At 50.6% G+C, this 17,097-nt stretch overlaps 1 pseudogene; it reads right to left on the bottom strand.

The window, feature by feature from the left end:
- Window positions 1–14,401: 14,401 nt before the first annotated feature.
- Window positions 14,402–16,895, bottom strand: LOC142842733 (cytochrome b-c1 complex subunit 7 pseudogene; annotated as a pseudogene).
- Between the last annotated feature and the right edge of the window lie 202 nt (window positions 16,896–17,097).

The raw sequence follows: 17,097 nt of genomic DNA, 5'->3' as shown, positions 1-17,097 counted from the left end.
CATCCATGCTATACCATCTGGTCAACAGGTGCCCTTGAACTAGTCCACTTCCTTTCTGAACTGCCATGGCTCCATCATTGAAACAAAGAAAGAACCCAAGTCATTTTCAACATTGTCTTCAGAATCTGAACTGGAAAATCTACTTTCTCTCTTTCAATTGGCAGCGATACTCTAAGTCTTGCTCTTGGGGCCTATGGCTCCTGAATTGGAGAACCCACATCACCCCCCAAATAGAAACTTCTCAAGAGAGGAAGTCGAAGCCTTGATCGTTAGTGCCGTGGCTTCAAAGGACAAAGCCTTGTGATGTTCCAGCTATGGATCAGTCGTGTTTAGTAGCTTTGGAAGGAAACTGATGAGCAAACCTGTAGATTCCCTAACACAATGTCAGAACATCTTGGAGAGCAGATAGCATCGAAAAAGGACAAGATGAGGCTGGGAGTGGTGGTCCACATCTTTAATCTCAGCACTCAGGAAGCAGAGATAGTTCGAGGCCAGCCTGGTCAACATTGTGAGACCCTGTCTCAAAAAATAAATAAAATAAATAAATAAATAAATAAAACACAAAAAAGGAAAAAAAAGAAGGAAAAAAGAAGACAATTATTTTTCTTTACCAGGTTCAGATACCTGCTGCCGTCCAGCTGGGAACAGAAACTTTGGATCTGCTTACTTCATACGTTGTTTTCAGGCTTGACTGGGGGAAAGAGGAGTGGAGCTGGCATGAGCTTCCATGGTAACACAAAAATGAAAGGTATTTAACTCTTTTTTTTTAATAAAGCAAAAAAAATGTATTTAAACACACATAAGACAAAAACGACATTTCACCCACGGGAACTGTAGAAAATGGCCTGCTGGCTTCTGAAAGCACTCTTATTCTCTGGATTTCCTCTTCCCAGTGAACAGTCAGACCTCAAAGGTAACTCCCAACACCAGACTGTCCCTGTGGCCCTGCTACATACAGGAAGCCACTGGATTCAAATAGCCAAAGGCCCTAACAGCACCCGGAGCAGTCTCTACTGAGAATTGAATGGGCGAGCAAACACCAAGGTGTGGTCACTGCTGTATCTGATATTCTTAGAAAAGGAGAGAGGAGTTTGGGGTGTCTGCTTTTTTCTCCTTTTGGCACCTAATAGGTCAGTGTTGAGAAGCTGGGATCTCACAGGCTGTGGATGTGAGAAAGAGTCCCCGAAGAGGTCTGTGACTTTGGGCTGCTGGGAAACTGTTGACTCTCCTTTATTCCTAAAACTTAACTGATTAGGCTCACATGTATTTTGACAGCATCAAAAGCTGCAAGGGTCTTGTGTCAACTATCTTGTTACAAGGCCCACTGTTGTGTATAAAGTAGGGGTGAGGGGTTGAGCTCAAAATTTACAAAAGGTTTTTGGCATACAGCCATACTAGAGAATACTGCTCCACCGTTAAGGCCTTTGCACTTTTAACATGAAAGATAGTTAGTTATGCATTTAGAGTTGTCATGGCTCCTATTCTCATCCCAATCTTAAACCACTCAGGAAAGGAAGAAAGACGACATCTACTTTCGGATAACTCTTGCTCCTTTCAATAATCGTGTGTGCATGCACAACCCTGTTCAGATTCCACCTCAACTGTTCACGAGTCTCTGGTCACCATCTCACAGTTCACCAGCCCGAGTGAGCCCTGTGCAGTTTCAGAGTTTTAGGAGGGCTGACGATGGCTTGCTCCCATCCAACAGCTTGAGTGCTCTCTGCTCTCCAGGAACCCACAAATACATTTATTCCAAATGCAGAATCACACGTAGAAAGAAGAGAGCCATACCAAGGACACAGCTCAACTTGAGTTTGTCTTTATCCTTTTTCCACGGGCAAGATGCTTCCGGTTGGCCCACAGCTGAGTTGGAGCACTGTGCCAGGCAGCAGAGACCGCTCCTCCACTAATCCCCTTCTTTGCTAACTAAGCAAGTCAAGCTTAGGGAGTTGGGGTGGGAGGAAAATTATATAATTTGAGTTAATTGGTTTGGGGCTACCCAAAGCCCCAGCTGTATTGAAGGGAATTGTTTGGTCTTCAAAACCCAATTAGAGACATTCAGAAGGTGTAAAATAGATTTTTTTCTTTTTCTTTCCAAGTTGTTGTCAAGAGACTGGCCTCCTCCGTACCATCTGGGAAAATATCCTTTCTTTACTGCTGCCCAATGGCATCCTGAAAACAGGTAGATCTAAAGGAGTGGGGCCGGGTATAAAAGAACGCGCTAAATAGCTCGTTTACTTTACAGGGTCAGGACCGCAGCCCTAGTGATAAGACAGGAACTTCAACAACCCTTGAGGGACTATAAACCGTGTGCTCACTAATCAAACGCTTTGAAGAAACAACCTCATCTGGTTTTTCTTTTTCTTTTTCTTTTTTTTTTCCTAAGTAGAGATTGGTTGGACAGGTCTGAAATGTTCAAGGTTGACTTTCCTAGATCTAAAGCAATCACACGTGACTTCCTTGATTATCAATGTGTGAGCGGTGGCCACAGATATCGACTTTCAGCCACCCCAGTTTGAGTTTTCACGTGGGCAGACAGTGAGACTCAATGAATGGCTAAATTGATTTGAAACCTACTACGTTTTTGCTCCCACAGTTTATGCTTAAAACTGGTTTTCTTGTTGATGACTTCCCGATCATTCCTTTTTATCTACCTATTTAGTTATTTTGGTTTCTTGAGACAGGGTCTCACTATGGCCTGGGACTCACTATGTAGACCAGGCTGGCCTCCCACCCAAAGAAATCCATCCACCTGCCTCTGCCTCCTGAATGCTGGGTTTAAAGGCATTTGCCCCCACTCCTGGCCAGGATGGCTCCTTTCTGCAGAAGGTCTGTTTGACCTAAAAAGAAGCTAGAAGGAACAAGCAGCTTGCGGAGATCCCCCCACCTTTGTTAACAGAGCTTTGTACAGCTAATGCACAAATTCAGCCCTCTCCAGAGAGAACACAGCGTGCACTGCACAGGAAAGAAAAGAAGATCAAATCTTATCTCAAAGGACTGGAAACCTCACCCAGATAAGCCCTACAGAAATGACTGTACGTCTGAGAGACCGATGCAAAGACGCCGAGATCGACCGAGAGATGTCGTGAGCTGTATCCAGGTGGAAGGTGGGTCTGGGAAGCTCGGGTGCTCCTCAAAGCTGTGACTGCACGTGACAGAGGAATCCTTGACCACATTCAAGCCCATGGAGCATCATTTTGTGGGGGGAAATGTTTCCACAGAGAAGGAACAAGAAGAAGGAATAGATGAAGACAGGACGTCTTCAGTGAGAAGTCTGGAAAGCATGGCACAGCGCTAAGAAAATGCAGCCATGGGTGGCATGTACGTGTAACCATGGAACTGGAACCATGGGTGGCATGTACCTGTAACCGTGGAAATGGAACCACGGGTGGCATGTACCTGTAACCGTGGAAATGGAACCATGGGTGGCATGTACCTGTAACCGTGGGAATGGAACCACGGGTGTCATGTACCTGTAACCGTGGGAATGGAACCACGGGTGTCATGTACCTGTAACCGTGGGAATGGAACCACGGGTGTCATGTACGTGTAACCATGGAACTGGAACCACGGGTGGCATGTACCTGTAACCGTGGAAATGGAACCATGGGTGGCATGTACGTGTAACCATGGAACTGGAACCACGGGCGGCATGTACCTGTAACCGTGGAAATGGAACCATGGGTGGCATGTACGTGTAACCATGGAACTGGAACCATGGGTGTCATGTACCTGTAACCGTGGGAATGGAACCATGGGTGTCATGTACCTGTAACCGTGGAAATGGAACCACGGATGGCATGTACCTGTAACCGTGGGAATGGAACCACGGGTGGCATGTACCTGTAACCGTGGAAATGGAACCACGGGTGGCATGTACCTGTAACCGTGGAAATGGAACCACGGGTGGCATGTACCTGTAACCGTGGAAATGGAACCACGGGTGGCATGTACCTGTAACCGTGGAAATGGAACCACGGGTGTCATGTACCTGTAACCGTGGAAATGGAACCACGGGCGGCATGTACCTATAACCGTGGAAATGCAACCATGGGTGGCATGTACCTGTAACCGTGGAAATGGAACCACGGGTGGCATGTACCTGTAACCGTGGAAATGGAACCATGGGTGGCATGTACCTGTAACCGTGGAAATGGAACCATGGGTGGCATGTACCTGTAACCGTGGAAATGGAACCACGGGTGGCATGTACCTGTAACCGTGGAAATGGAACCACGGGTGTCATGTACCTATAACCGTGGAAATGGAACCACGGGTGGCATGTACCTGTAACCGTGGAAATGGAACCACGGGTGGCATGTACCTGTAACCGTGGAAATGGAACCACGGGTGTCATGTACCTGTAACCATGGAAATGGAACCACGGGTGGCATGTACCTGTAACCGTGGAAATGGAACCACGGGTGTCATGTACCTGTAACCGTGGAAATGGAACCACGGATGGCATGTACCTGTAACCGTGGAAATGGAACCACGGGTGGCATGTACCTGTAACCGTGGAAATGGAACCACGGATGGCATGTACCTGTAACCGTGGAAATGGAACCACGGGTGTCATGTACCTGTAACCATGGAAATGGAACCACGGGTGGCATGTACCTGTAACCATGGAAATGGAACCACGGGTGGCATACATCATGACTGCAACATTAGCGAGATGAGACTAGAGGATCCCAAATATGGGGCCAACCTCATCTACACAAGGAATTCAAAATTACTTGGGCTACTTGAGACCCTTAACCAAAACAACAACAACAACAACAAAAACAACAACAACGAAAGGGAAAGAAAAAAAGGAAATGCTGCCAAGAATATTGGTGGTGAACAAATTAAAATTTCACTTGAGAGACTAGGGTGGGTGCCTTGACTGCTCAGGTGAGAATTTCCTATTTAATTTTAAGAATAGTAGGAAGCCAACTAACCATTAGAAGTAGAGAGTGTCCAGATTGGACTCTGCTTTCCGCCAGGGGCCTTGACATGGTGGACTGTGTCCGGAGGAAGCAGTGAGGGTTTTAGTGAGAATGGACCCTGGCCCCAAGAGCAAACTGAGAGGAGAGAGCCTGTACCACCATCCCCACCATTCTCCCACCATCCCCACCTTCCTCCCACTGTCCTACCATCCTCATCATCCTCCCACCGTCCTCCCACCGTCCCCACCATCCTCCCACTGTCCCACCATCCTCCCACTGTCCCACCATCCTCACCATCCTCCCACTCTCCCACCATCCTCCCACTGTCCCACCATCCTCCCACTGTCCCACCATCCTCCCACTGTCCCACCATCCTCCCACTCTCCCACCATCCTCCCACTGTCCCACCATCCTCCCACTGTCCCACCATCCTCCCACTGTCCCACCATCCTCCCACTGTCCCACCATCCTCCCACTGTCCCACCATCCTCCCACTGTCCCACCATCCTCCCACTGTCCCACCATCCTCCCACTGTCCCACCATCCTCCCACCGACCCCACCATCCTCCCACTGCCCCACCATCCTCCCACTGTCCCACCATCCTCCCACCGTTCCCACCATCCTCCCACCGACCCCACCATCCTCCCACTGTCCCACCATCCTCCCACCGTCCCACCATCCTCCCACCATCCTCCCACCGTCCCACCATCCTCCCATCGTCCCCACCATCCTCCCACCATCCTCCCACCGTCCCACCATCCTCCCACCGTCCCACCATCCTCCCACTGTCCCACCATCCTCCCACTGTCCTCATCATCCTCCCACTCTCCCACCATCCTCCCACTCTCCCACCATCCTCCCACTGTCCCACCATCCTCCCACTGTCCCACCATCCTCCCACTGTCCCACCATCCTCCCACCGTCCCACCATCCTCCCACCGTCCCACCATCCTCCCACTGTCCCACCATCCTCCCACTGTCCCACCATCCTCCCACCGTCCCACCATCCTCCCACTGTCCCACCATCCTCCCACTGTCCCACCATCCTCCCACTGTCCCACCATCCTCCCACTCTCCCACCATCCTCCCACTGTCCCACCATCCTCCCACTGTCCCACCATCCTCCCACCGACCCCACCATCCTCCCACTGCCCCACCATCCTCCCACCGGTCCCACCATCCTCCCACCGTTCCCACCATCCTCCCACCGGCCCCACCATCCTCCCACCGGTCCCACCATCCTCCCACCGTTCCCACCATCCTCCCACCGACCCCACCATCCTCCCACCGTTCCCACCATCCTCCCACCGTCCCACCATCCTCCCACCGTCCCACCATCCTCCCACTGTCCCACCATCCTCCCACTGTCCCACCATCCTCCCACCGTCCCACCATCCTCCCACTGTCCCACCATCCTCCCACTGTCCCACCATCCTCCCACTGTCCCACCATCCTCCCACTGTCCCACCATCCTCCCACTGTCCCACCATCCTCCCACTGTCCCACCATCCTCCCACTGTCCCACCATCCTCCCACCATCCTCACCATCCTCCCACCATCACCACCTTCCTCCCACTGTCCCACCATCCTCACCATCCTCCCACTCTCCCACCATCCTCCCACTCTCCCACCATCCTCCCACTGTCCCACCATCCTCCCACTGTCCCACCATCCTCCCACCGACCCCACCATCCTCCCACTGCCCCACCATCCTCCCACTGTCCCACCATCCTCCCACCGTTCCCACCATCCTCCCACCGACCCCACCATCCTCCCACTGTCCCACCATCCTCCCACCGTCCCACCATCCTCACCATCCTCCCACCATCACCACCATCCTCCCACTGTCCCACCGTCCCACCATCCTCCCACTGTCCCACCATCCTCCCACCGTCCCACCATCCTCCCACCGTCCCACCATCCTCCCACCGTCCCACCATCCTCCCACCGTCCCACCATCCTCCCACCGTCCCACCATCCTCCCACCGTCCCACCATCCTCCCACCGTCCCACCATCCTCCCACCGTCCCACCATCCTCCCACCGTCCCACCATCCTCCCACCGTCCCACCATCCTCCCACCGTCCCACCATCCTCCCACCGTCCCACCATCCTCCCACCGACCCCACCATCCTCCCACCGCCCCACCATCCTCCCACCGCCCCACCATCCTCCCACCGTCCCACCATCCTCCCACCGTCCCACCATCCTCCCACCGTCCCACCATCCTCCCACCGTCCCACCATCCTCCCACCGTCCCACCATCCTCCCACCGTCCCCACCATCCTCCCACCGTCCCCACCATCCTCCCACCGTCCCACCATCCTCCCACCGTCCCACCATCCTCCCACCGTCCCACCATCCTCCCACCGTCCCCACCATCCTCCCACCGTCCCCACCATCCTCCCACCGTCCCCACCATCCTCCCACCGTCCCACCATCCTCCCACTGTCCCACCATCCTCCCACCGTCCCCACCATCCTCCCACCGTCCCCACCATCCTCCCACCGTCCCACCATCCTCCCACCGTCCCCACCATCCTCCCACCGTCCCACCATCCTCCCACCGTCCCACCATCCTCCCACCGTCCCACCATCCTCCCACCGTCCCCACCATCCTCCCACCGTCCCCACCATCCTCCCACCGTCCCACCATCCTCCCACTGTCCCACCATCCTCCCACCGTCCCCACCATCCTCCCACCGTCCCCACCATCCTCCCACCGTCCCACCATCCTCCCACCGTCCCCACCATCCTCCCACTGTCCCACCATCCTCCCACTGTCCCACCATCCTCCCACCGTCCCCACCATCCTCCCACCGTCCCCACCATCCTCCCACCGTCCCACCATCCTCCCACCGTCCCCACCATCCTCCCACCGTCCCCACCATCCTCCCACCGTCCCCACCATCCTCCCACCGTCCCACCGTCCCCACCATCCTCCCACCGTCCCACCATCCTCCCACCGTTCCCACCATCCTCCCACCGTCCCCACCATCCTCCCACCGTCCCACCATCCTCCCACCATCCCACCATCCTCCCACCGTCCCCACCATCCTCCCACCGTCCCCACCATCCTCCCACCGTCCCCACCATCCTCCCACCGTCCCCACCATCCTCCCACCGTCCCACCATCCTCCCACCGTCCCACCATCCTCCCACCGTTCCCACCATCCTCCCACCGACCCCACCATCCTCCCACCGTCCCACCATCCTCCCACCGTCCCACCATCCTCCCACCGTCCCCACCATCCTCCCACCGTCCCACCATCACCACCATCCTCCCACCGTCCCACCATCCTCCCACCGTCCCACCATCCTCCCACCGTCCCACCATCCTCCCACCGTCTCCACCATTCTCCCACCGTCCCCACCATCCTCCCACCGTCCCCACCATCCTCCCACTGTCCCACCATCCTCCCACCGTCCCACCATCCTCCCACCGTCCCCACCATTCTCCCACCATCCCCACCATTTCCCCCGTCCCCTCCATTCTCTAAGCGTCCCCACCACTCCATCACCAGGCAGAAAGCTCTGGCCCACTATGGAAACAAGGTACGCAGGCACACATTCTCCCATGACCAGCCCTAGCTGTCCTGGAACTTGCTCTGTGGTCCAGGCTGGCCTTGAACTCACAGAGATCTGTCTGCCTCTGCCTCCTGAGTGCTGGGATTGAAGGTGTGAGTCACCACTGCAGGACTAACAGAACTGATTTCAAGATGAGCTGACTGCTTTTTGCTTGATTAGCAGGGGCAACTGCGTACCTACTGTGTGCTGAACACCTGGCCCTGGGGATACAGCAGTAAGTGAAACAGAGAGGCATCCCTGTCTCAAGAAGGAAGGGATTAGCTCCCACATGGGGCTGAGCATCCCCACGGAGGGCCAGTTTCTAACTAAGAACTTGTACTATATCCCTGTTCTCTGAGAATTAAGCTGTCACATAAATTTGGAAGTACTAAAAGGATAATGTTTTCAAAAGTAAGGGCTTTGAAGGAGACAGGCCAAGAGGGTACAAGCTGTTCATGAGCAAAACAGCCATGCCAACATACAGAGATGCCACCAGGTAGGCGGGAGATACCTCACAGCCAAAATACATCACAGACCAGAGGCAGGACTGAGGCTTAGAGTAAATGAGACCAAGAATGGTGGGCTAGAGAAACCCTGGCTTGAAAAACCAAAACAACAACAATAACAAAAAGTGAGTTATTGGGATCACTCGGTAAGAAAGGATGGCTGTCACCAAGTCTGATGACCTTGATCCTGGGCACCCACATGGTAGAAGGAAAGAACTGGTTCCTGCAAATTGTCCTCTGACCTCCTCCCACACTCTACAACAGGTTCCTACTGACATACATAGACAGACACACTCACACACTGCACACACAAAATAGTGTAACTAATTTTTTGGGGTTTTTTTTGTTTTTTGTTTTTGAGACAGGGTTTCTTTGTGGCTTAGAGGAACCTGTGAGGCTTTTTCTCACATTGGCACCCATATATTAGCACAGCCAGTGCCTTCCAGAGCATGTGGTATGGCAGAGATACTCATACTCGGAATGACTTGTTGGGACCAAAGTGAGTGGCCTCAGGTCAGCTACATGCCCACCTACCTACATCTTTTGTCTGACTCTAATCCCCAAGGAGAGAACCATAATAACCACAAAGTTCGATGCTTGCTTAAGGCTGCCTTGACTTAGACATTTCTCTGGTTTCCCTCACCCGGGTTCTGCCAGGTGGCCACAGTCCTCTGTCTCATTTGACATGTAAGCATCGAAGACAGAAAGATCTGGTAGCTTTGTCCAGCATCATGATGCTCCTCAGCAAGGGGCTTCACCCTTCCTGACACCAAACTGTCCACTGTGATCTGATCAAGGCCCTCAGTGGGACTCAGTTTCCCCTGTGAGAAGACAGGGGAATGACCTTCACTAGCAATAACATCTTGATTATCCGACAGCTTCGGTGCTGATTTCCTTTTGACTCTGATGCACTGGAGGACACCCGGGGTTGGGGCTTACATTTTATTTGTTATTTTTAGCTTGGTGTTGAGAAAGAGCTTCAAAATCTAGAACCCTAGGAAAAGAAGCAGAAAGGTCACACCAAAACTCCCTTTTACTGCAGCAAAGAGATGGAGTGTCCCCAACCACAACCAGTGGAGATTAATCCCACCTGTCATTAAAACTTACCTGGGTGGGGGGCAGGGTTGTCCCTGTGGGGACCCTAATGGGAGCCCTTGTGGGAGCCAAACTTCTGTATTTTTCTCATTAACTGGTCACAGGTGCACCAGCCCCTGCATAATGTGGCCATGCCGGGAAGGCCCATCAGGGACCCACAGCTGGTGGGCTGAGCCCAGGCTCCCTTTTCTTTCTTTTCTCCCCCTCCTCCCTTTTATTTATCTCTTTACTGAGTCAAACAATTGTGGAGTCCAAATCCTAAACAGCCTTTGTTTCTCCCACCCTGTCAGCCTCTTTAGGTCAAAGAAAGGAGATTCCGAAGCAAAGCCAGGAGACATTCATCTTCCAGAAAGTTAAACAAGGATGGTTGGCGAGAGATGGGAGATAGGATGTGTCTGTCAACATACACTCAACGGTAGAGCGGGTGGGAAGACAGCACCAAAGCCTCCAGCTCGGTGGAGTTACCTGGGTAAGCCTCCAAGCACAGTGGGTGGGGGGAGCATACCCGAGGATGCAGCAGATACCACCCAACAGGACAGTGGCTTCCTGGCCACTCTGTCCAGGCCACCCTGCACCTCTGCCTAAATTTTCTGTGGCAATGGCAGTTGGAGATGATGCAGCGTTGAAGACCAGCTTCTACATAATTCGTATGTTCCAGGGTAGGAGCATGAGGATTAGGATTATTAAGAAAAAGGAACAGAGGTATAAGAGAAATAAGCGGCAGAGACACAGAACAGCATCAGGAGGGACACTCTGTGAATACTGAATCTGCCTTGTTTATTTGCCACACATGCCCAAAGGGGAGGAGTAGTAACAGACTTCATTACCATGATGTAGGGAAAAGACTTGAATCCTCCAACCTTTGGTCCAGATTTACCGCTGCTGTGGGAGAATTGTTTGTATTCTGTCAATCATATTTCAAATAAATGCTGATTGGCCAGGCAGGATGTATAGGCAGGAAAACCAGACAGGAAGTAGAAATGATGTAAGGAGAACAGGATAATTATGGGAAGGAGGAAGTTGATTTCTCCCACTCCTGCCCAGATCACCGAAGCAGCAGGATGTGATCTGCCCCACTGAAAAAGGTACTGAGCCATATGGCTAACATAGATCAGAAAAATGGGTTAATCAAGATGTGAGAGTTAGCCAGTGAGAAGCTAGAGCTAATGGGCCAATCAGCTTATAATTTATGGAGACCTATGTGTGATTTTCTTTGGGGCTAAATAGCTGGGGGTACTGGGTGGGACAGAAATCCCAACAAACAGGACCCCCTCCATGTTACATACCGCTATACCCAAATACTAATTAACCACACCCTAGGTCAGAATCGCTCATTTGTAGCCACACCTATTGTCAACAGCTTCACGAGAGCAAAATAAGCTCAAACTCTCTGACCTCCAGTCAAGGTGGAACCGGCTCATATCTTTGGATCCCAACAACGCAGAATCCTGGACACAAAAGAAACCTAAGCTCATTTCTTCATTCTTCGAGCAAAATTTCCTGAGCACATATCATATCCTGTGCTGGAAGGATTCGAGTCTGAGGTGAAGGAAGTAGGCAAACCTCTGTGCCCTTCAGAGCTCACTCGTGACTAGAGGGGTTAGGTAAGTAATGCATCCTCTCCAATGTGATGGCCCAACAACATAAGTGGAGGAAGTGGTATTTTAGAGCGGGCAGCCAGGGAGGTGACGCAGAGTAAAGAGGGACCTGAGCCACATGGGAGACTCAAGTGGATTGCGAAGAAAGCCAGCCTGAAGTGGAAGAACTGAGAATCAAGAAAGTCAATGGAATTCCCAACTCAGGACAGAAGGCTTTTACTGGGTGGGACAGAAACCCCAACAAACAGGACCCCCTCCATGTTTCATACCGCTATACCCAAAATACTAATTAACCACACCCTAGGTCAGAATCGCTCATTTGTAGCCACACCTGTTGATGAAATCTGAGGGTGGCTGGTCAATAGTTCTGGCAACTCTGAAGGTCCAAGAACTGGGAGGTCCAGTGTCCAATGGTCGGAGGAAATGGACAGCCTAGCTCAGGAAGAGAGAGAAAATCTCTCTGCCCTGCTGCCTTTCCATCTCTCTGGGTGCTGCTGTACTGGACAATACTGACTTACTGGACGATGGTGCTGTGCTGGACGATGCTGGTGCCCTGGATGATGCTGCTGCCCTAGATGATGCTGCACAGACGATGCTGCTGCCCTAGATGATGCTGCACAGACGATGCTGCTGCTGAATATGATGCTGCGTAATGCTGCTGCCCTGGACGATGCTGTTGCTCTGGATGATGCTGTTGCCCTGGACGATGCTGTTGCCCTTGACGATGCTACCACACTGACCAAGAAGCCTGCTCACTCGTGCTGATCTAAGGGCCAGTCCCTTCCAGAATCACCCTCACAGAGCACTAGAAGTAATGTTTTTAATCTTGGTTTGCCTCCACACAATCATATTGGCATAAAAAATTAATTATCACAATACCATTTATTGTAAATTTCATACAGCTAAATGAGTCTCACAATGCTTTCATGGATTCTATTGATTACCGCTGGAATCTTGACAATGCAGCCGAACTGAGGTAGCCGGTAGCAAATGAGGATCATTATGACATGAATATGGGTGATTATTTTCATTTAAATGAATAACACACTGTGAAATAATAATAATAATATATAGAAACTTGTTCTGCTTGCCTGCTTGTTTTTTTTTGAGACAGGGTCTCACTTTGTAGCCCACACTCATTATGAGAGCCCGGAACTCATTATGAGAGCAGGCTGTCCTCACTCCTTTTCCAATTCTCCTGCCTCTGCTTCTCGGGTACTGGGGGGGCAGGAGACATGGGGGGGGACTTTATATCTTTGTTAATGTTCTGAGAAAACTCTTTGTTGAGTGGAATCATAGGTTTGAATCATAGAAGGATATTCTTTTAGCTTTTATGCTATTCACAATACATACACAATATACTTTAGTATGTGTTATTACAGTTTTTTCATCCCCCTTTAAAGTTTAGGTCTCAGAAAAGTAGTTCATCCATCTCTGATGAGTTGCCCATTCCCGTGGTGTAAGCACACATCAAGGTTCATCTCAGGTAGCCAGCATGGCATGAGTGAAGACAGACCTGGGTAAAGTGGGGTGCCCTGGTGGGGCATCTCTATCGGCAGAGCAGATAAGATAGATGTGAGCAGCCCCAGAGACATGCACAGTGGTAAAATCCGCTGAAATAATTAGGCACTTATAAGTTTGGAATATTAGTTGTCTTTCAAAAATAAAGTCTAATTAAGTGTAATTTCAGTTTTGTTTGTTTGTTTGTTTTTTAGAGACAGATTTTCTCTGTGTGACAGTCCTGGCTGTCCTGGAACTCACTTTGTAGAGCAGGCTGACCTCGAACTCAGAGAGATCCACTTGCCTCTGCCTCCCAAATGTTGGAATTGAAAGTGCGCGATACCACGGCCTGGTGTAATTTTAGTTTGGGCAATGACTTTATTTAATAGCCTGTTTATAAAATTCTTAAAAATTGAGAACTAACCCTACTGAGCTGGTTGTGAGCCAACTCCAGCACAGCCCTGTGTCTTTTTTTGTTGTTTTGTTTTGTTTGTTTTTTCTCAAGAGAGGGTTTCTCTGCATAGCCATGGCTGCCCTGGAACTCTCTGTAGACCAGGTTGGGCTCAAACTCCACGATTTGCCTGCTTCTGCCTCCCAAGTGATGCAATCAAAGGCGTGCACCACCCTACCTGGCCAGCCCTGTATCTTATTCAGATCTGGTCCAGTCTTCACAGCTGACTTTATGGGATCAGGATCTTGGCCTCTCTTCTACCCTTTCCACAGGAACTGTGTAAAGTGAATGATGATTTCCTTTTCTTTCTTTTTTTAAAGTATTTTATTTATTTTTATTTGATATGCACATTTGTCTATGTGGAGGTGTTAGATCCCCTAGAACTGGAAAGCTGCCATGTGGGTGCTGGAAATTGAACCCAGGTCCTCTGGAAGAACAGTCAGTACTCTTAACCTCTGAGCCGTCTCTCCAGCCACAAATGATGGTTTCCTAATGGCATTAACACTGGAAAGCCCCCACAGAACCTCCATACCAGAACTTTACAGATCAGGCCACAAGAAAACCCGGAGCACCGTAACTGGCCGAAGTAGAACTCAGCAGGCCTGAGGTGGACGGGAGAGCTAGTCTGACCTCAACTGACCATCGGCATCTTCCTGTCATAGTCCTGTCTGTATTACAAAGTTCCTCATGTGGTGGGTAATTCTCTACCGCTGTGATAAAGCACCAGGACTAAGACACCTTTACATGAAGGGGTTTAATTTGGCTTACAGTTCCCGAGGGTCACAGTCACGGGTGGTGAGGGCAGCATGGCAGCGCGACCGCAGAGCAGCGGACTGCAGGCACGCTGACAGCAGAAGGAAGCTGAGCGCTTATTCTTCAACTAAGAGGCAGAGAGAGTGAACAGGGGATGGCACATGGCACTTTTTTTTTTAACTTTCCAACAGCGGTTATAATAGACATTTATCTAAAGGGAGGCCTCTACGGAGCAAATAATTCTTAAACTGTGCTTCAGGTTGAACCAACTCCATAGAAACAAGCTGAGGCCAGGCACACCCACAAACCTCAACCAAAGGTCCCTTCTTTGCCCAATCTTCTCTCTCTTCTCTTCCCCAAAGAACGTCTTTCAGATAGGGCTCAAGGGAAAATTTGTCCCCCTCACGTTTGTCCTCATATTTTGTCTGCTGCTTCCTAGGCAAGGTCTGATGCCTCACGATCAGGTCAGGGGCTCTCCTAATGTGAAACATTCTGCTGTTATTGAGGCCCCCAGGAAGCCTTCTTAGGGCGTCTTTCACATAGTCAGTCCTATATATTGTATCCTCCCATTAATTAATGATACACTAATCAAGTATCATTAACCCCAGCTTGTCCCATCCTACAGCATCACAATACCATCTCGCGTGCCATCCGGCCGCTTGCTTGACGCCACAACCGCAGGCCTGCCCACCAGTCTGACCTGAGAGGGGCTCGTGACATTTATTTAAAGTCCACCCTAGTCCTGCAGCAAGGAAGCACCCCACACATACACATGCACACACACAAACATCAATATAAACTGGGAGCCAAGCGTTCACATGCCTGGGACCAAGAGGACGTTTCTCCTTCAAACCACGGCACTAATCTATAAGGAACAATAGAAGCGCATGCCACCATGCCATTTGGAGAGAAGCGCAGTAATCAGTGAATAGCGCACTCGCTTCTGTGTCTGAATGCGACACAGTGGCGTGTGTTCCGTGCCGTTTGAGCGGCTTGAAGATGATGTCTTAGAAAGCTAGCAAAAAATACATCACCAAGTCTCTCTTGCCATGTCATGCTAGCTAGGAGAAATCTACTAGCTATACAGAATGAGATATGCACACATTTGTTTCCTAACCCCTGTATTTCATCTCCCTTCCCCCATGTGTTACTTCTATGGCTTAGCTGAGACTATCTCTTCTTCCTCAAGTGCTCCACCTTACACTGCTCCTATCAAATCAAGACTCAGATACCACGACATTCTTGCTGTTAACAAACTGCCCAGCACTTGGTAGGCCTGCGTAGTTCCAGCACTGATGGAATAATGCTGCCCGTGTCATGAATTTCAGTTGCTGCCAGCAGGCAAATCGGACTGTCTTCAATTTTCAGCCTAGCTCCTCGGGTCCCGGAGAGTGAGGGAGACAAACAACACAGCAGTCAACTAAGCCTTCGGGGGAGGTCCTAGTGATGGGTGGCTCAATGCAGCCATGACTCAACCCTTTGCCAAGTTTTTTCATCAATATCCAGGAAGCATCCCACCTCATCTTTCCGCAGCCTCCACCCGACTTGACTTCCAATAGCACTAAAAGGAAACCGAATTCTCCTAACGTCTCTAGAGGGTGAATAAGTTACATCCCTATGTCAGTAACTTTCCAAAGTGACAGACTCCACAGCCTGAGCTAGCATGCTCCCAGCACAGAGGGAGGACCTGAAGTTCCTGTTGACGGCAGTCAGGCTCACCTCCAAGTTCTTGCCAAGGTCAGCATGAGGCGACAGAACCGCACAAGTCCAACAGGAAGGTGGCCTGACTCTGTCACACCAGCCATGGAATCTTGAGCAAGTTGATCCCCCCACCCCTGCTTCCTCATCTATAAAATGAAAATAATAAGCACAATCCTCTTAGCATACAATGGGGTGATTGTGAGGACTCATGCAGTAACGTGTGTGGAATGACAGTCACTATTCACAGTGAAAAGAATAAAGACATTTTATTATTATTATTATTATGGAGATGGTGGGACAGGGAAGAAGAAAGCAGGCCAGAATAGAGTGAGTACTCCTTAGGAGATGGAAGTGTCGTATCTAGCTTGCCTGTCACTATTTAGCTCTGGGCCAGAGGCTTAATCATTTCCCTTCTCTGGACACAAATTTTCTCACTTTTATAATTAGGTTCTTGGGTTAAAGCGGTTTTCTCATCCTTTGGGGAAGCTTCCTTAAAGATGGGATCCGCTGACCCACACCTGAGTCAGGCTGAGACTGCAGAGTTCACCAATGTGACTTGTGTTTGCAGTGTCCCAGATGAGTGGCCTTGTTCGAGTTTAGGAGGCACAGGGTTCTATCCCTGGAAGTCCCAGCCTGGGGCCATTGTATTTACTGCCCCCACTGCCTGGAGAACTCTCTTCCCAAAATGCCCTTTGTCTTTTTTCAACTGTGCCAAAGTTTTGCTCTCCACATACAGCAAGCACAAACGTTACCTGCTTAGACAGGAAGCGGTTCTTCTCACCCTCATGTAACATAATGTGTGAGCATGTGCACACACACACGCACACACACACGCTAGCACATGTTCTTCACTAGAATGTCCTAATGCCTCTTGGGATAGTGCTGGAACACTGTTGCTAAGGAACCAGTTTGGAATTTTAAAGCAAATAAACGGTAAGTACAAGTTATGACTTAGCTATAAAATGACCCTAAGGCTCACTGGGTGGGAGCTTCCAA

Source organism: Microtus pennsylvanicus, chromosome 1 (assembly GCF_037038515.1).
Source record: "Microtus pennsylvanicus isolate mMicPen1 chromosome 1, mMicPen1.hap1, whole genome shotgun sequence".
NCBI lineage: Eukaryota > Metazoa > Chordata > Mammalia > Rodentia > Cricetidae > Microtus > Microtus pennsylvanicus.
The sequence above is the reverse complement of the archived record's forward strand: the minus strand, read 5'-3'. Positions and strand labels throughout refer to the sequence as shown.